This window comes from Mus caroli, unplaced genomic scaffold (genome assembly GCF_978045245.1).
Source record: "Mus caroli unplaced genomic scaffold, Mus_caroli_1 scaffold_16, whole genome shotgun sequence".
Lineage (NCBI taxonomy): Eukaryota > Metazoa > Chordata > Mammalia > Rodentia > Muridae > Mus > Mus caroli.
In genome coordinates this window covers 66761150-66775938 of record NW_028227271.1, presented here as the reverse complement: position 1 = coordinate 66775938, position 14789 = coordinate 66761150, and the positions used below count along the sequence as shown (strand labels likewise).

Here is a 14789-nt window from a genome sequence, read left to right as displayed (position 1 = left end):
GAGGGAACATTTCCAGCAGCACCAGGGAAAGATTTTCCACTTTTGTTAAAACCTGACAAGGGCTCACGGTCACCCTACTCCAGAAAGTATAGAGGAACACACCTCATTGTACCAAGGCAGAGTTAATAATGAGTCTGTTTCACTCTGCCACTTCTGCCAAATGCCCAGTGCTAGGCCAGAGGGATGAACAAAGACAACATCACTATGCTCCTTCAACGCGCAACAAGTCAGCAAGTGGATGAGACATGGTAAGAAACGGGTCTGGAGAGGGCTCAGTGGGTAAAGTACTTGCTATGCAAGCTTGAGGACTGGAGTTCAATTCCTACCACCCATATAAAAGTCAGCTGTCGCTGTACACATCTGCAACCCCAGCGCCAATGGGAGGCTTGCGGAGGTGCCCCCCGCCCCAGGGCTGACTGGCCAGCCAGTATAGCCCATCAGTAAACTTAAGCTTCAGCACGAGGCCCTGTCATAAAAAATAAGGTGGAGAGAGATAGAGGAATACACCCCCCAACCTCTGGCTTCCACACCCACGTGCATGGGCAGGAGCACCCACATGTATGGGAAGGAGCACCCATACTCATGTGCATGGGAAGGAGCACCCACACCCATGTGCATGGGAAGGAGCACCCACACCCACGTGCATGGGCAGGAGCACCCACACTCATGTGCATGGGAAGGAGCACCCACACCCATGTGCATGGGAAGGAGCACCCACACCCACGTGCATTCATGCTCATTTAACCAGCACACATTCTTTTTAAAGAATAAAAATGTGAACAAGTAATTAAAACAATGCAGAAGATAAAAATGGGGTTTCTGTAGCTTTCACCAAACCAGCAACCAAAGACAAAAATCTATCAGAAAAGGATTTGGGCTCTACAGAGAGACTGTGCTACCAGATTACAAATGGTACAAAGGAAATCAAGAAGCCACTCTCTGTTTTCCCCCATCATACCAACAAATGCAATCCATTCTTCTTTCTGAGCCTGTGTGTGCTGTTTCTCAGGATGCTGAAAGACATTTGGCCACATTAGACTGTAGCAGCTCACCCTGTACAAGACAGAGGAAGTAGTAAATGCATATGAAGGAAATTCCATTCTCTTGAGTTAGAGGGGACTCCGTGACCCGTGCTCACCTGTCTTCTGGAAACTGACCATTTTCCTGGCCCAACTAACCGCTGCAGAAGATTCAGTGGGTTCTAGGGTCTTGAAAAGGAGAGACTGATTTCCTGTGGCTCTTGACCTAACTCAAGATAGGGAGTTTCACTTCTCTGGGCAAAGGTTTGACAGCTGGAAGCAGAGAGACTCAGAGCTGAGGGCAGAGCAGGGAGGCTGTGGCAACTCCACATGGGGGCCAGGACAAACGAGGCACTTGAGCAATTGACTTGTTCCATCTCCAAGCCAGAGAAAAAACATTCATAACCACGAAACCCCTTTCCAGGTCTGCAGGATACCTCGGCTAAACCTAACAAATCAGCTCACAGGAAAAATGAAGACAGGAGGTGGGGCAGGAGTTGGCGAGGGGAAACTGCTGAGCCACAGCTGTGCCTTGGCTGTAGGCACAGGTGGTACTTTACAGGGGTCCAGTGCAGAAGGCAAATATGTTGGCTCCCATTGGAGAACTACATCATGGCTGCCAGTCAAGCCTTTACTCTGTGGCACAAGCAAACTGCTGAAGGTTTCCAGCAGGACTGGGCTCAGATCCATGAGAACCATGGCCTGGAGATGCATAGTGAGAGGTGATGGAGAAGGTGACCCTCCAGAAGGGGTGAAAGAGAGGACTGACCAAGAGGACCTGTAGCGCACATCTTAACAAACAAGATGTCATCCACTTCAGACACCTCGGGCCCTTCCATGTGGAAGGGGAATCAACTCCCCTGCAATGAAAGGGCTGGGGCTGATGTCACTTGCAGAAAAATGCAAGAACTTTTTGAGACTTGCTATGCAGAAATAGAGCAGGTCACCTTTGAAAGCTGAGCCCTGGGTGGTATACTCAAGCAGGCTGGACGAAGTGGCTATGGCAGTCTTAGTCCATCTGAAGCGTGTTGTCACAGGCTTCGCTATTGTAGAGCTAAAGCCCTCCTACGTCAACCCACGGCATGGTCATCGTTAAAAAGTTCACATTCAGTCTCCTCTCGAAGGTGCAGTGGGCTTTTCCATGACTCTTCCTCTTTTCTAAGAAAAGAGCTTATCACTGCCATCATTTACATGGCTTTGTTTTGTCTGAACAATCATTTAATTCTTGTATCTCACTCTCTGAGAGGGAGAGGAGACAGAGAGGGAGGGGGAAGGCAGAGGGAGAGGGGGAAGGCTAAGCAGAGGGAGAGGGAAAGGGAAAGAAAGGAAATGGGGACAGATATACCTGTATGTATATGTATGTGTATAAGTATATATGTGCATATTGTATATATGTGTATATGTATATATGCATATATGTATGTCTTTGTATATGTATGTGTGTATGTGCATATGTATGTATCTATGTATGTTTATGTGTGTGTGTATATATATATATATATATATATACATATGTATGTGTATATTCATGTATATGTATGTGGAAACCAGAAGACAATATTAAGTATTATTCTTCAGGCACCACCCTCCTCTTTCTTTTCTCTCACTGGCCTGGAACACGTCTATCAAATGAGGCTGGTCCCAGGATCCACCTGTCTCCACCTCCTCAGTCCTCCCTACCACCCTGGGTTCTGGGGCTGGAGCTCAGAGCCTCAGGCTTGCAGGGTGACTGCTGTCTTCCAGCCCACAGCCAGTCTTTGTAGGCTAATCTCTGGCATCAGATCTGTCCTCCAGATGTAATAACTTCACATCTCTCAAGCTAGCCTTACAGGTAGGAAAAATCTAACTCATTCATTGATTGCCAGGGTTCCTCCGTGTCTACTCCAAAAAGCCTGCAGGCTTTGGAGTAAATTTCTATGTATGTACACACCAGAACCCTGTAGGCTCTTTATGATATCTGATCTTAATTATCTCATTTCCTGATTATGTGCAGTTGTATTTTAGTTTTATTGAGCTAAATATTTCTTCTAATTACAATATAGTATTCTTCCATGATATATTTTTAGAGAAGAAGGCAGGATGAAAACTTTTTAATTAAAACATTTTACAACCTTTCTTCCATCACAGGAGCTCTGCCACAGAATGTCATCCAGAGAGCCAGCTGCTCGAGAAGGGATTCATTTTTCTCATGGATGAAGCAAACAACTGCGATGAACACAGCTGGTCATCCTCTCACCAAGAAGCTTCCTTTGAGAATATTTGCATCCAAAGACACAGGATTGGCTATGCCCAGTGAGTACAGCTCCCTCATAGACTAGAACCCACTTACAGGAGGATGTCTTTGTCTCCACGCTGCCCTGCTGCCCTCTATGTGGTCAGTTTCTCAGTAATAGTTGCTAAGTTCACTTTTATTTTATTTACTTTATCTTAAGGAGTCCACCTCATCCCAAATACTGACACCAACGACTTTAGGTCTGCCTTAAGACACTGCTTTGGAATAAGCATCTTGCCTGCCACATGCCAGCTCCTCTTGGTACTGTGGGACTGAAGAAGACATTCACATAGCAAAGATACCTCAGACCCTCTTTGTGTGTTGAAAGGGATGGAGGCTGAGTGAGAAGACATTCTGCATGGTGACAAGACAACAGGGTACTTGTGCAGTTGACTTGTTCTATCTTCAAGCACAAAAATAAATCATAGCCACAGAACCCCTTTTAATCCCCACGAGTACCGCAGCTGAACTTTAACTGAGCATTTGGGCTTCTTATCAAATGTCTTAACCTTGAAAATTCCTATGATCTCTTTTCATAAATAAGTGTATATTCTATTTCCATGGAGCCTAGTTCTGCAGCCTCACATGTTAGCACATGACAGAAACTATAAAAGTGTCACTAGACACATGTTCTTTCTTTAACACCCAAAGGCAGCCCACATGAACCTACAGAACATGCATAATAGAGACAATTCCATGTCCAAGGAAGAAAGAAATTATAGAACCAACAACTCTATACCCACAAGCGACTAGATTCTACCAGATAAATAACTGCCAAAGGCAGGTTGAATTCTTGCTATAATGGTTTTCCCTTTTGGGCACATTTGTCAGAAAAGTTCACCTACCTCTAGAGCCCTGTCCTTCTGCTTCTAGGTAGCACTAAACATCACTCTCTAAGTGATGGCTGTGTGTCCCTATCTCCCTCTCCGACAGCCATCTCAGGGACTTTCCCAAGATTTTGGACAGCTAAAAAAATCTTTCTTTCGGAAAAGTTTTGACTATCTTACCTTTCTCCTCTGCTCCTTATTTTTATTTAAAATTTATTGTTTATTTTAAATTGTGTGCATGGGGTGGGGTGCAGTGTGCACACTGTAAGTGCAATACCCACAGAAGCCAAAAGAGGGTGTCAGATCCCCTCAAGTTGGCATTACAAACAGTTGTGATCTGCCCAACATGGGTGCTGGGAACTGAACTCTGGTTCTTAGCAAGAGAAGTACATGATCTTAACCACTGGGCCACCTCCCCAGGCTGTGGTCTGCTATTTTCCTCCAGAATCCTACACAATTTTCACCCTTACCCTATTGGACAGAAACCTGTTTTCAATTCACCATGCAGCTAGACCCATTTAAGGATCCTGACCTTGTGTATAACAACTTGCAAGTCAACACCATAGAGCAGTGTCGGCCTACTGTGGTGGATAGTGGTCTTTGGTCCCTCCAAATTATTCTCTAACCATCTCCAGTCTTCTCTATAAGAAGGTTGAATGTTATGGAATGTGGCATTGGGCTCTCTTGTCTTCTCTATGGGTTGAAGTTAGTATATTCCATGAAGGACCTCTACAGCTAATCAAAAAGAAGATATTGTCTGACAGTCTTCCTTGCAGGGCCGCATGCCATTCTGCTGAAGGTACAGTCATTGCCTTATGTCCCCTCTACCCTAACATCCTTGTGTGGTCACCGAAACACCTTTGCAAACAAGGTTTAAATTTGAATTAATTTTGAGTATGTAACTCTTTCTTGCCTGGAATCTGCAATGTTATTTTCAGTCTTGTAGTCTTCATAAATGCCTCTATGTGACATTTCTAAAAACCATGTACACTGAAGGTCCAGAAAAAGAGGAAAGAAATCAATTGATTATATATAGTTTATAAAAATAGCCCATTCTTTATTTATTCCTTGGATGATTCTCTATCTCAAATTCTTTAAGTTGTCTAATGATTTTAATGCCAAAATATCTCTACTTAATGAGAGACATGGTTTATAAGTAGACACCTTCCAGCCTATAGTATAATGACATAAACAGATTTAATACAGTTCATCATAGAAATTGCTATCACTGGCATAAACAGTATCATGTACAGAATAAGTGGTAAAAACCTTTAATAATAAAAGTAAAATCCTGCTCTCTGGAAGAGGTGATAAGTGTGGAGGCTGTTAAGTGAGAACAGTTTAGAATTCAATTCGGAAAGTGTTCAACTACTTCTAAATGATGCTAAACAACTCTAAGAAACCCGGGAGATCAACAAGTACTGAGGGATGCTCTTCCCATCAGTGGACAGGGCTCACCAGACTCCAGACATCCCCTCTCCTCTGTGCTTTAAGTTAGGGACAAGCCAGGAGTCGCCGAGCATAGGGGTAGATGGGCAGAACCTGTTTGAGAAAAGCATACTACAACTCACTTAGTTGGTTTCCTTAAGGGCAAGGTTAAGGGTGCTAAAAAACCGCACTGATGCCCTCCAAGCAAGGAATGGTAAGACTCTGAGGGACAACTCTACCCAAGGAATCCATTCCTGCCACTGTCTCAGATGGCACATTTGTGACTCAGTTCCCATCAGTGACAGCTCAGGCATCCCATGCATTGGGAGGTTGGACACCTCTCCTAGACATCAGTCCTCTTGGTGACCCATGACAAAAGTCATCAGTTAGACTCAGGAGCGTGAACCTGAGAGCCCACCCAAAGCCAATCAACTTCATTAGTGTGTTTAAAACATCCTCTAAACAAGGTCAGCCCTGCATCCTTCCTAGTCCTTGGCTGCCGTTTAGCTCCATCTTCAAATAGGAAGGACAGCCTCAGAATGAAAGTACTTCCAACTCTGTGTTACCTCATTATGAAGCCCTTCAAAAATAGTTAAGGACACTCACTGGGCAGCAGAGACAGAGTCTAGGGGCAGTATGATAGTGACCCTGCTTCTTCACAGCCACAAGAGCCTGGCTGGTAGATCGGGAGGCGGGTTCCATTTGCTCTGGGGAATCTGAGTTCTCTTGTCTTGGCTTTCTGGGCCCACATCCCTCTTCCCTTATCCTATGAATGAGTCTGAGGGATATTGAAAGACACACTTAAATAGGGAAGAAAATGTAATCTCATGAACACTTAAAAAAAACCACGTTGACAAATTCTATGTTTTTACTTCCATCTGAAGAAATCTTGAATTTCCCTTCTTTTGAATGTAGATGCCTCTAGTGACTTATGGAAAAAAAAATCAAATGTGGTAGAAACCATGGTGCTAACTTACCAGTTAATGCAAATGTAATAGAACACATTTTCTCTCTCTTTCACTTTCTCTCTCTCCTACCACAATGTTTCTCCCCCTTTGCAAGAGCAACCAAGCTATATGACAGCCATGAAGCCATGGTCAGGTTCACACACAGAGAAACCAATGTTCCTATAACCTTTGATCTAAAGATTTCTACCCCTGACCTTCAAACACTGTTAACAGCCGGGCAGACTTGGCAGCAATGTTAGCATGCCATCTGGGGTATGAACAGAGCTGATCCTTCCCATTAAGACCATCTCAGATCAGAGGGGTAAGATCTACAAGTGAGTTTGTGCAAGTCCCCAGGCTTGGGAGTCATTTTTGCTATGTGGCAATAGCTAACCCCAATTCGGAATTGTCAGATAGGTCCTCACCCAGTTAGTTACTGGTCAGAGAAATGTGGAGTGCTGCAGATTCTATAGCTTTTGTACTTTTAAAAGCATGGCGATCTAAATATAGCTCCCCAAAGCAACCGTGACCTTTTACCGCTTGAGAAACTGTCAATTTTGAGAGCTAGAAAAATCAGAGAGAAAGGGAGATAATGATTAAGATCTTTGGGAATGGAGAATAGGCATGCAGGACAGCCCAAGCCCCACCCTTGCCTTTTAGGATCCCTGGGACTTCTCCTTCTTCCCAAGCCATTTATCTTTGCTGGCAAGAGTATTTGTACTCGATATTTATCCCTAGAAACACCACAAGGTCAAATTCTGGAAAACCCATTTACTAGCAGTTAAGGGCAGAGGTTGGAGCTCTGCAGGTTTCCCAGATCTTTCCTCTCAAAACTGTTTTGCATATGCCTACCATATAAAGTTCCTAAAATGCCTGTCTTATGAAAGAGGTCCTCTTCCCTTTTGCTGGCTGAGCTAAAGCTAGTTTCCTTTGCTCATCTTTTACAGTATCATTATCTGTTGAATTGTTTCCAAACCGCCACAGTAGGTCCCACCTCTAAGCTTTGAGTCACGCAGGCCACAAGCCCTTCCTTACCTATTTCTTTATCAGTCTGCCTTCTCCTTCAAGCCTGATTGTGATTTTTAAAAACAAAAAGCAGAAACGAAACCCTGGCTACTGTACTGACAGAAACCCCACTCCCCTTTTCAACTTTATAACTGGCAATAGTCAGTCCAGCACTCACTGTCTGTTACTATATACTTCCTGGAGAGACACTGTTATAGGTTCTGGAAGGACAAAGCCAAATCCTATTATCTCTACCTCCTCCCACCCCACCAAACCCAGATCAGTATGGGCAATCTCTTTTATGCTAGATTATTGCTATTGAATTAAATCAACTAAATAATTATGACACATTCTAATGAAGAGACTTCAGGGAGTATTTTTATTTTAACAACTGCCTAATCTTAAGGACAGACTATCTAATTGGACAGTTTCGAGCCAGGACCAGACAATTGGAATAGTATGAGGTGAATGTGAGACTCACTCCATGTGTGAGGGTGGGTCCTGATCCCCTTTTAGATATGTCCACAGACCTGGAAAAATATCATCATTGACAAGACTTTAAAGTTTTCCAGCACTCATCATTATCTTGTGTTAACTGTTAGTGATAGGAAGCATTTAGTATAAGCCTCGCCTTTATAGATAAAGACAGTAAAACAAAGGCTAAGTAATTAGCCCATAACAGCTGGCTATCAACAGAAATGGCCTTGACCTCAGGTCTCCTGACACCTATCCCAACATTCTTCCCACTTCGGTCTCTAAGTGCCGAGAACTTGGCAATTAGGTATGGCTGGCTGTCCAGTGAGTCCCAGGGGGTGAGATGGCTCAGTGGGTAAGAGCACCCGACTGCTCTTCCAAAGGTCCGGAGTTCAAATCCCAGCAACCACATGGTGGCTCACAACCATCCATAACAAGATCTGACGCCCTCTTCTGGTATGTCTTGTACTCACTATTTTATAATAAATAAATAAATCTTTAAAAAAAAAAAAAAGAAGCCAAATGACTGCTGCTCACTGCAGTCAGCACCCCTCACTGAAGAGCAGGATTTAGCAGCATTTTAGACAGAACATTTGAGTGATGTTTGAATAGCAGCTTTGATTGTGAGGTGTGACCTCAATTGCTAGACAATTTGTTCTCAAGCAAATACAAAAAGAAACAAAATGCCTATTTTTTTTTTTGACTGAGGAAAAAGAAAAAAGCATTCCTACGTCTAACTTGCGAACAAGTTTTGCAAAAGAAAGGGGATTCTTATCTGAGTGTTGTATCACACTTGGTCTCTCCGCCAGAAAGCGTGACCAGACCAAAGAACTAGCGTATCCCAAGGAGCCATACAAAGACGGAACCAAGAACCTAGGCAGGATTCACACATTTACTGGAGAAATTGCTTTTTAAAAATCAACTTAAGTCGCCAGCCACTTCCTTTAAGACACTGGGCACCTGTCGGCCACCTCAGACCCTTCCACTGAGTGTATAGCTAGTCTCCAAGGTGTCCTTCTGCTGACTGCAAAGCATCCCTTTCATAAGAAGAAGCAATGAAAGCAATATGGAGACCCAGAGCAACAGTATCTCACAGGCAGACAGCATAGATAGCATAAAAAAAAAAATCCTAAACAGTATTTTTAAAAGAAACCTATAAGAAATGGGTAATTTCTATGATTTTCAAATTCTATTTTAGCAAAAAGAAGGGAAATATGAAATGATTACATATATGTAATGTGTATGTAACATGTGTATACCCATGTGGATGGGGAGGGTTCTAAGCAATGAGTGTTCCATGTGTGTAGTGTCTACACCTGTTCAGCAAACCATAGACTGAAAAAGATAGAGAAGGAACTAACACAAGCGCCACTGCTGAGCTGACCGACAAGAATCTGCTCCTCCCCAAACTGCATCTCTACTGACCATGCAGAGACTTTCTCCCTTGTCATCATTCCCAAGATGGTATAATAGAACAATCATTCACAATGCTTTGGGTGTTCTAAGCAACCCAGAGAGGATTTACTATGCAGAAGGATATACATAGCCATAGGTAAATACTACACCATGCTCTATGAGAGGCCTCTGCATTTGAGGATTTTGATAGTGAAGGAGGTCCGAGATGTAATTCCTCTGAACGCTGAGAGCCAACTGTACGTACAAACCACAGCTGTGGGTACAATAGTTTAAAACCTAGGCATTAGAGCCAGACAGGCTGAGTCTCTGTCGCATACTGTCTTGACATTAGGAAAGATCCTTGAGACATTTCTCGGTCAGTTTCTCCATGGAAAGCAAAGACATGATGACGTGAGTTAAGTCATAGCTGTGAGCACTGGGTGACAGAAGCTGTAAAGATCAGGGAACATTGTCTGGCCTGTAGAAGTCATACTGAAAGTGCTGCTGTTACTATTGCCATTGCTATCTGTGTCAGAGACAAATGTGTCACTGTGTGGCCATGGAAACCCCCTCCTCTCCTCCAGAGGAAGCCAGATACTTGTTCATCAGCTCAGTGTTGACATTTGTCTTAGTTCCATCTCCATTGCTGTGTAAAACACCATGGCCAAGGCAAGGGATAGAAGGAAAGGTTCATTTGGGGTTTAGGATTCCACAGCAGTAAGAGTCCGCCTTGGCAAGGGAGTATGGCAGCAGACATGGTGGCAGTAAGGGCTAAGAGCTCACATCTCAAACCACAAACATGAATCAGAGAGTGCACTGGACACAGCCACTTGGCTTTTGAAACCTTAACACCTCCTCTCCAGTGACACAGTTCCTCCAGCAAAGCCACACCCCCTAAGCTTCCACAGGCAAGGCTACCAAGCAGGAACCAAGCACTCAAATGCCTGAGACTTATCGGGGGCTTTCATTCAAAACACCACAAGTTTTTCTTACTGTGTGAAATATGAGTATAAGCAAACTCTCTCTGAAGATACTTAGACTCCTTCCTAAAGAAGATTCTAGACATCCAGGAGAGTCATGTCTTAGAGTGAGCTGGCATGGGTAAGGCTTCTAGGAAGACAACTCAATAACTGAGCTCGACAGTAAGCAGCAACAGAAAGCAGTGGGAAGGCCAATCAGAACCGAGATAGCATACCTGTGGGGCGGACTCCACATGGTTGGACTGGGAAGGAAAGAGTGCCTCTGGAGGACTTTTGTGACGTGTACTTTGCTAAACATAACTGACATTGGTGTTTCTCATTGGCTTGGGTATTTATTGTGTGTGCTGATTGCTATACTGAGACCCTGATGGGAACCCAGCTCTTCAGTGGGCAGTATGGCAAATGGTAGCAAGAATATAATTTCGAGGACATGGTTTCAGACTTATAATAATAACATATGATCATACAATGGTAAGTATCATTTCATTGAACGGGGCACACAGCATTCAAAGGGAGCTAAATGTTCCTGGGATGTATCCATGGCAGCCCTTTGAAAAGTCCTGTGGTACTAGGTATCCAGAGCCATGGATCTGTCTTTCCTTCTAAGCGTAGCACACAGTCATCTAAAAGCAACACAGGAAACTTGGTGCATGCAAGATGCCCATAGACGCATGATGCATAACAGCTAAAAAAAAGTAGAAACACGCAACCAAATCATAGCACGCTGATTTAACAGAATGATATGACTTTAACAAACTAGTTTTGCAATGTGAAGAAATGTTATGATGTATGTATGCTACCTTGTAAAAACCCAGGATACCAAAGCTAACTGTGGAACTCCTCATATTCAGTTTAAAGGACACAGGAAATATTTTTAAAAAGTCATGGCTCCTGTTAGAGGCTAGGGCCAGCAAGATGGCACAGCAGGTTGGGACACTTGCCACCAAGCCTGATGACCTCATTGTGATCCCAGGGACCCATGTGATGGATGGATAAAAAGGACCTACTGAAAGTTGTCCTACTCCACACACTCACTGTAGCATGTCCATACCCTCTCCACCTCCCACACATAAACAAACAAACAAACAAGTAAAATCATGGGTTATATTTCACAAAAGGAAGCACAGGTTTGGCATTGTAAATCTGGCCAAGAGCCCATGACTAGGGAGATCACAGGTCAGGAGTTAACCTGTGTCTATTGTTCTGCCAAATGGGCAGAGTATAAACTGCCCTCAAGTTTATATCTTTATTAGTGCAGCTTAGTCCCCATCAGAGAAATTTCATAGTTCAGTGAATTGTGGTTAGTGCAGAAACTCAGAGCTGGTCCACGTGAAGAGGGAGCATCAGAGGAGGGCTTGGGCACATGGGACAGCATGCCCTCTATTCCCAAGAGTCAGGAGACTCCTTGGAACAGGGGGATGACATGACTGTATGAGTCAGCAGTTGGGGAGGACTAGAGGGTAGCTGTCTTCTGCACATGACAGGACCACTGCATATGACAGGACCACTACACTAATGGCTTCAGCAGCTGTGGTCACCTGCACAAAATCAAGTCAGCCTTAAGTGAAAGCCATGCACAATTGATGGCTTCTAGAGGAACGGATGTCAGTTTTCTTCGAGGGGGCGGCTTCTGGTAGGTCAACAATGCTCCAGTGGATGGCCCTACACCCAGGAATATATGGACTGCCCAAATTAGAGTCCCCTAATTAAAAATTATTAGTGAATTATTTTTTAAAGGAGAAAAGGACATGAAGTTACGGATTAGGAAGGCTGGGTCAGATCTAGGAGGAGTTAGGGAGAGAAGTGTAGGGAGGTAACTTTGATCAAAGTTTCTTCTATGAAATTCTCAAAGAATTAATAACAATATTATTTAAAGACATCTTGTGCTATAGCCTCGCTGTGGATTAAGTCACGTTTTCTGCTTAAGTCACTTTCTTCTCCTGTCTTTCTAAGTCCTTTCTCTTCCTCCGACTAAATGACTGCATCAGCTTTGTAACACGTGGTTTGTTTGAGTTAATGTTATATCCAGCCAGTTTGCTGAAGTTGACTATCAGCTGTAGGAGTTCTCTGGTGGACTTTTTGGGGTTACTTGATACTGTCATCTCACCTGCAAATAGTGATAGTTTGACTTCTTCCTTCCCTTCCAGTTTGTATCCCTTTGACCTCCTCCTGTTGTCTAATTGCTCTGGCTAGGACTTCAAATACTATATTGAATATATAGGGAGAGAGTGGGCAGCCTTGTCTAGCCCCTGATTTTAGTGGGATGACTTCAAGTTTCTTTCCATTTAGCTTGATGTTGGCTACTGGTTTGCTCTACATTACTTTTCTTTTCTTTTTTTTTTTTTTTTTTTTTTTTTGGTTTTTCGAGGCAGGGTTTCTCTGTGTAGCCTTGGCTGTCCTGGAACTCACTTTGTAGACCAGGCTGGCCTCGAACTCAGAAATCCGCCTGCCTCTGCCTCCCGAGTGCTGGGATTAAAGGCGTGCGCCACCACGCCCGGCCTCTACATTACTTTTCTTATGTTTAGGTACGGACCTTGAATTCCCGACGTTTCCAATACTTTGATGTCTCTCTTAACAAAAATAATTTCTTCCAGCTATCCTAGCTTGGCTTTAATTTAGCTCTTAGCATGGCAATGGTAGAAAATAGCTTGATTTAAAGCTTAGGCAGAAAGGAAGACATGTTAAAAACTTATTCACAACATATCTCATGGGAACTTTCCAAGCCAGTTGTCAGCAATTTCAGTGCAGCTCTGAGTTTCTGTTTAGAACCTGGACTAGATTCCAATTTCTTGGGATAAGAACTTGCTTAAGTAGCTGGCTTATGAGTCAGGTTATATGCAGAGTCCTGACTAAAGCACCATGTAGCAATATGCTCACATAGTGAAACCACTAAGACAAGAGCCACTGAGTAGTGAGTGTGCCCAGAAACTGCCTCTGCCTTCACTGGAGCGAGATGGACAGACAGACATACTGCTGGTTCGAGCTCAATGACCAAAGGACTCATCTTACTCCCCTCCCCCCCTTTCTGCTTCCTCCTTTTCCTGTCTTGTGCTGACCACATACAGTTAAATTCTCTTAAGCTGAAGTGTAATCACTTTTCAAGGTCAAGTTGAATTATGATTTTTTTATTATTAAAATTATTGGAAAGCTAGAATATGGGGCTGCCAAGATGGCTCATTGCAATAAGACATTTGCCACCAAGCCTGATAAAACTCACTATGGCACATATGCAAACATGTGCTCACAAGTGGGATATATACTTAGATCACACACATGGGCATACACACACAAACACACACATGGGCATACACACACAAACACACACATGGGCATACACACACAAACACACACAGGGCACAGCACACTAAATTAATGTAATTTTAAAGCCAAAATTATATGTTGAAAATGTCAGCATATTCTAAGAAATACTGAAATACATGACTACAACCAGTATATTATATATTAATAATTGAAACACAAACAAGACCATTGAGATTGTCCCTGCCTCTTGTGACAAACAGGAAAGAGTTCAACTATACAGACTCATGCCATAATAGTACAAATGGCTCTCCCACAGCGTTGACAGCCAGATAAACCTGAGAATGCTGTGGGCATCTGTGTCTAGATCATAAGCAAGGATAAAAATGGGTGGGAATGAGGATTAAAGAGTTCATACAAGGGAGTTCTGGGGAAGGTCACTATCTGGGTGATGTCAGGGGTTCCATGTCTACCACTCCCATCTTGGGAGCTAGGTAGTACACAACCTACACCCAAGCCTACCACACAGCAGCCATTTCCTGGGTGTTTACTTTCCTGTCTTTTGCTGAGTTCTCACTGGGTACTGAGTAATGTGTCTGCCAAGTGATCTTCACAGATTGTCTAGCCTAGTCATCAGGATCCACCTGTGAGGTTACGTCTTCTTATTACCACCAAAATAGAATGGAAGAGCTCTGTCAGTGTTGTGTCTGCACACAAGCACAGAAACCTGGGTTCAATCCCAGCACCCATGTGAAAATCTGGGTGCGGTACATGCTCATAATCCCAGTGTTGGGGGTGGGGAGAGCCAGGAACAACACCTGAAGTCAAACCTTGTCCTCCACATGCACACATACACACATGCAGAGAAAAATGAATGAAGTCATTGCGGAAAGTTTAAGAAACTTACTAAGGTTGGTCCAAGGTGTCTTTATTCTGGCTCAGGCTCCCATGGGCCACTCCACCTGCAATTAACAATAAATATGGACAGAAGGGAAAGTCATTTTTAGGGTAATTAATTGAGCCAATCTATAAGTGCATTCTACAGGGTGGAGGAAACCTACACCAAACAGTCCCTTCACTTCAAGACTGTGTGTCATCTCCACCTTTTCTCTGCTACTGCAAGTGTTTAGAACGCCAACCTCAAAATTGACTAAGTTCATTACTAGCCCCTAGCCAGCAAATAC

At 43.5% G+C, this 14789-nt stretch overlaps 1 protein-coding gene across 8 annotated transcripts in view; it reads right to left on the bottom strand.

Moving 5' to 3' along the window:
- Ncald (neurocalcin delta) overlaps positions 1-14789 on the bottom strand; it is a 432610-nt gene that overhangs the window by 287470 nt on the left and 130351 nt on the right. For all 8 annotated transcript variants that reach the window (XM_021183094.3, XM_085831922.1, XM_029469811.2 and 5 more), the window contains exon 2: positions 14513-14567. The gene's annotated coding sequence lies outside the window, so the exon portion shown is untranslated. The remainder of the gene's footprint in view (positions 1-14512; positions 14568-14789) is intronic.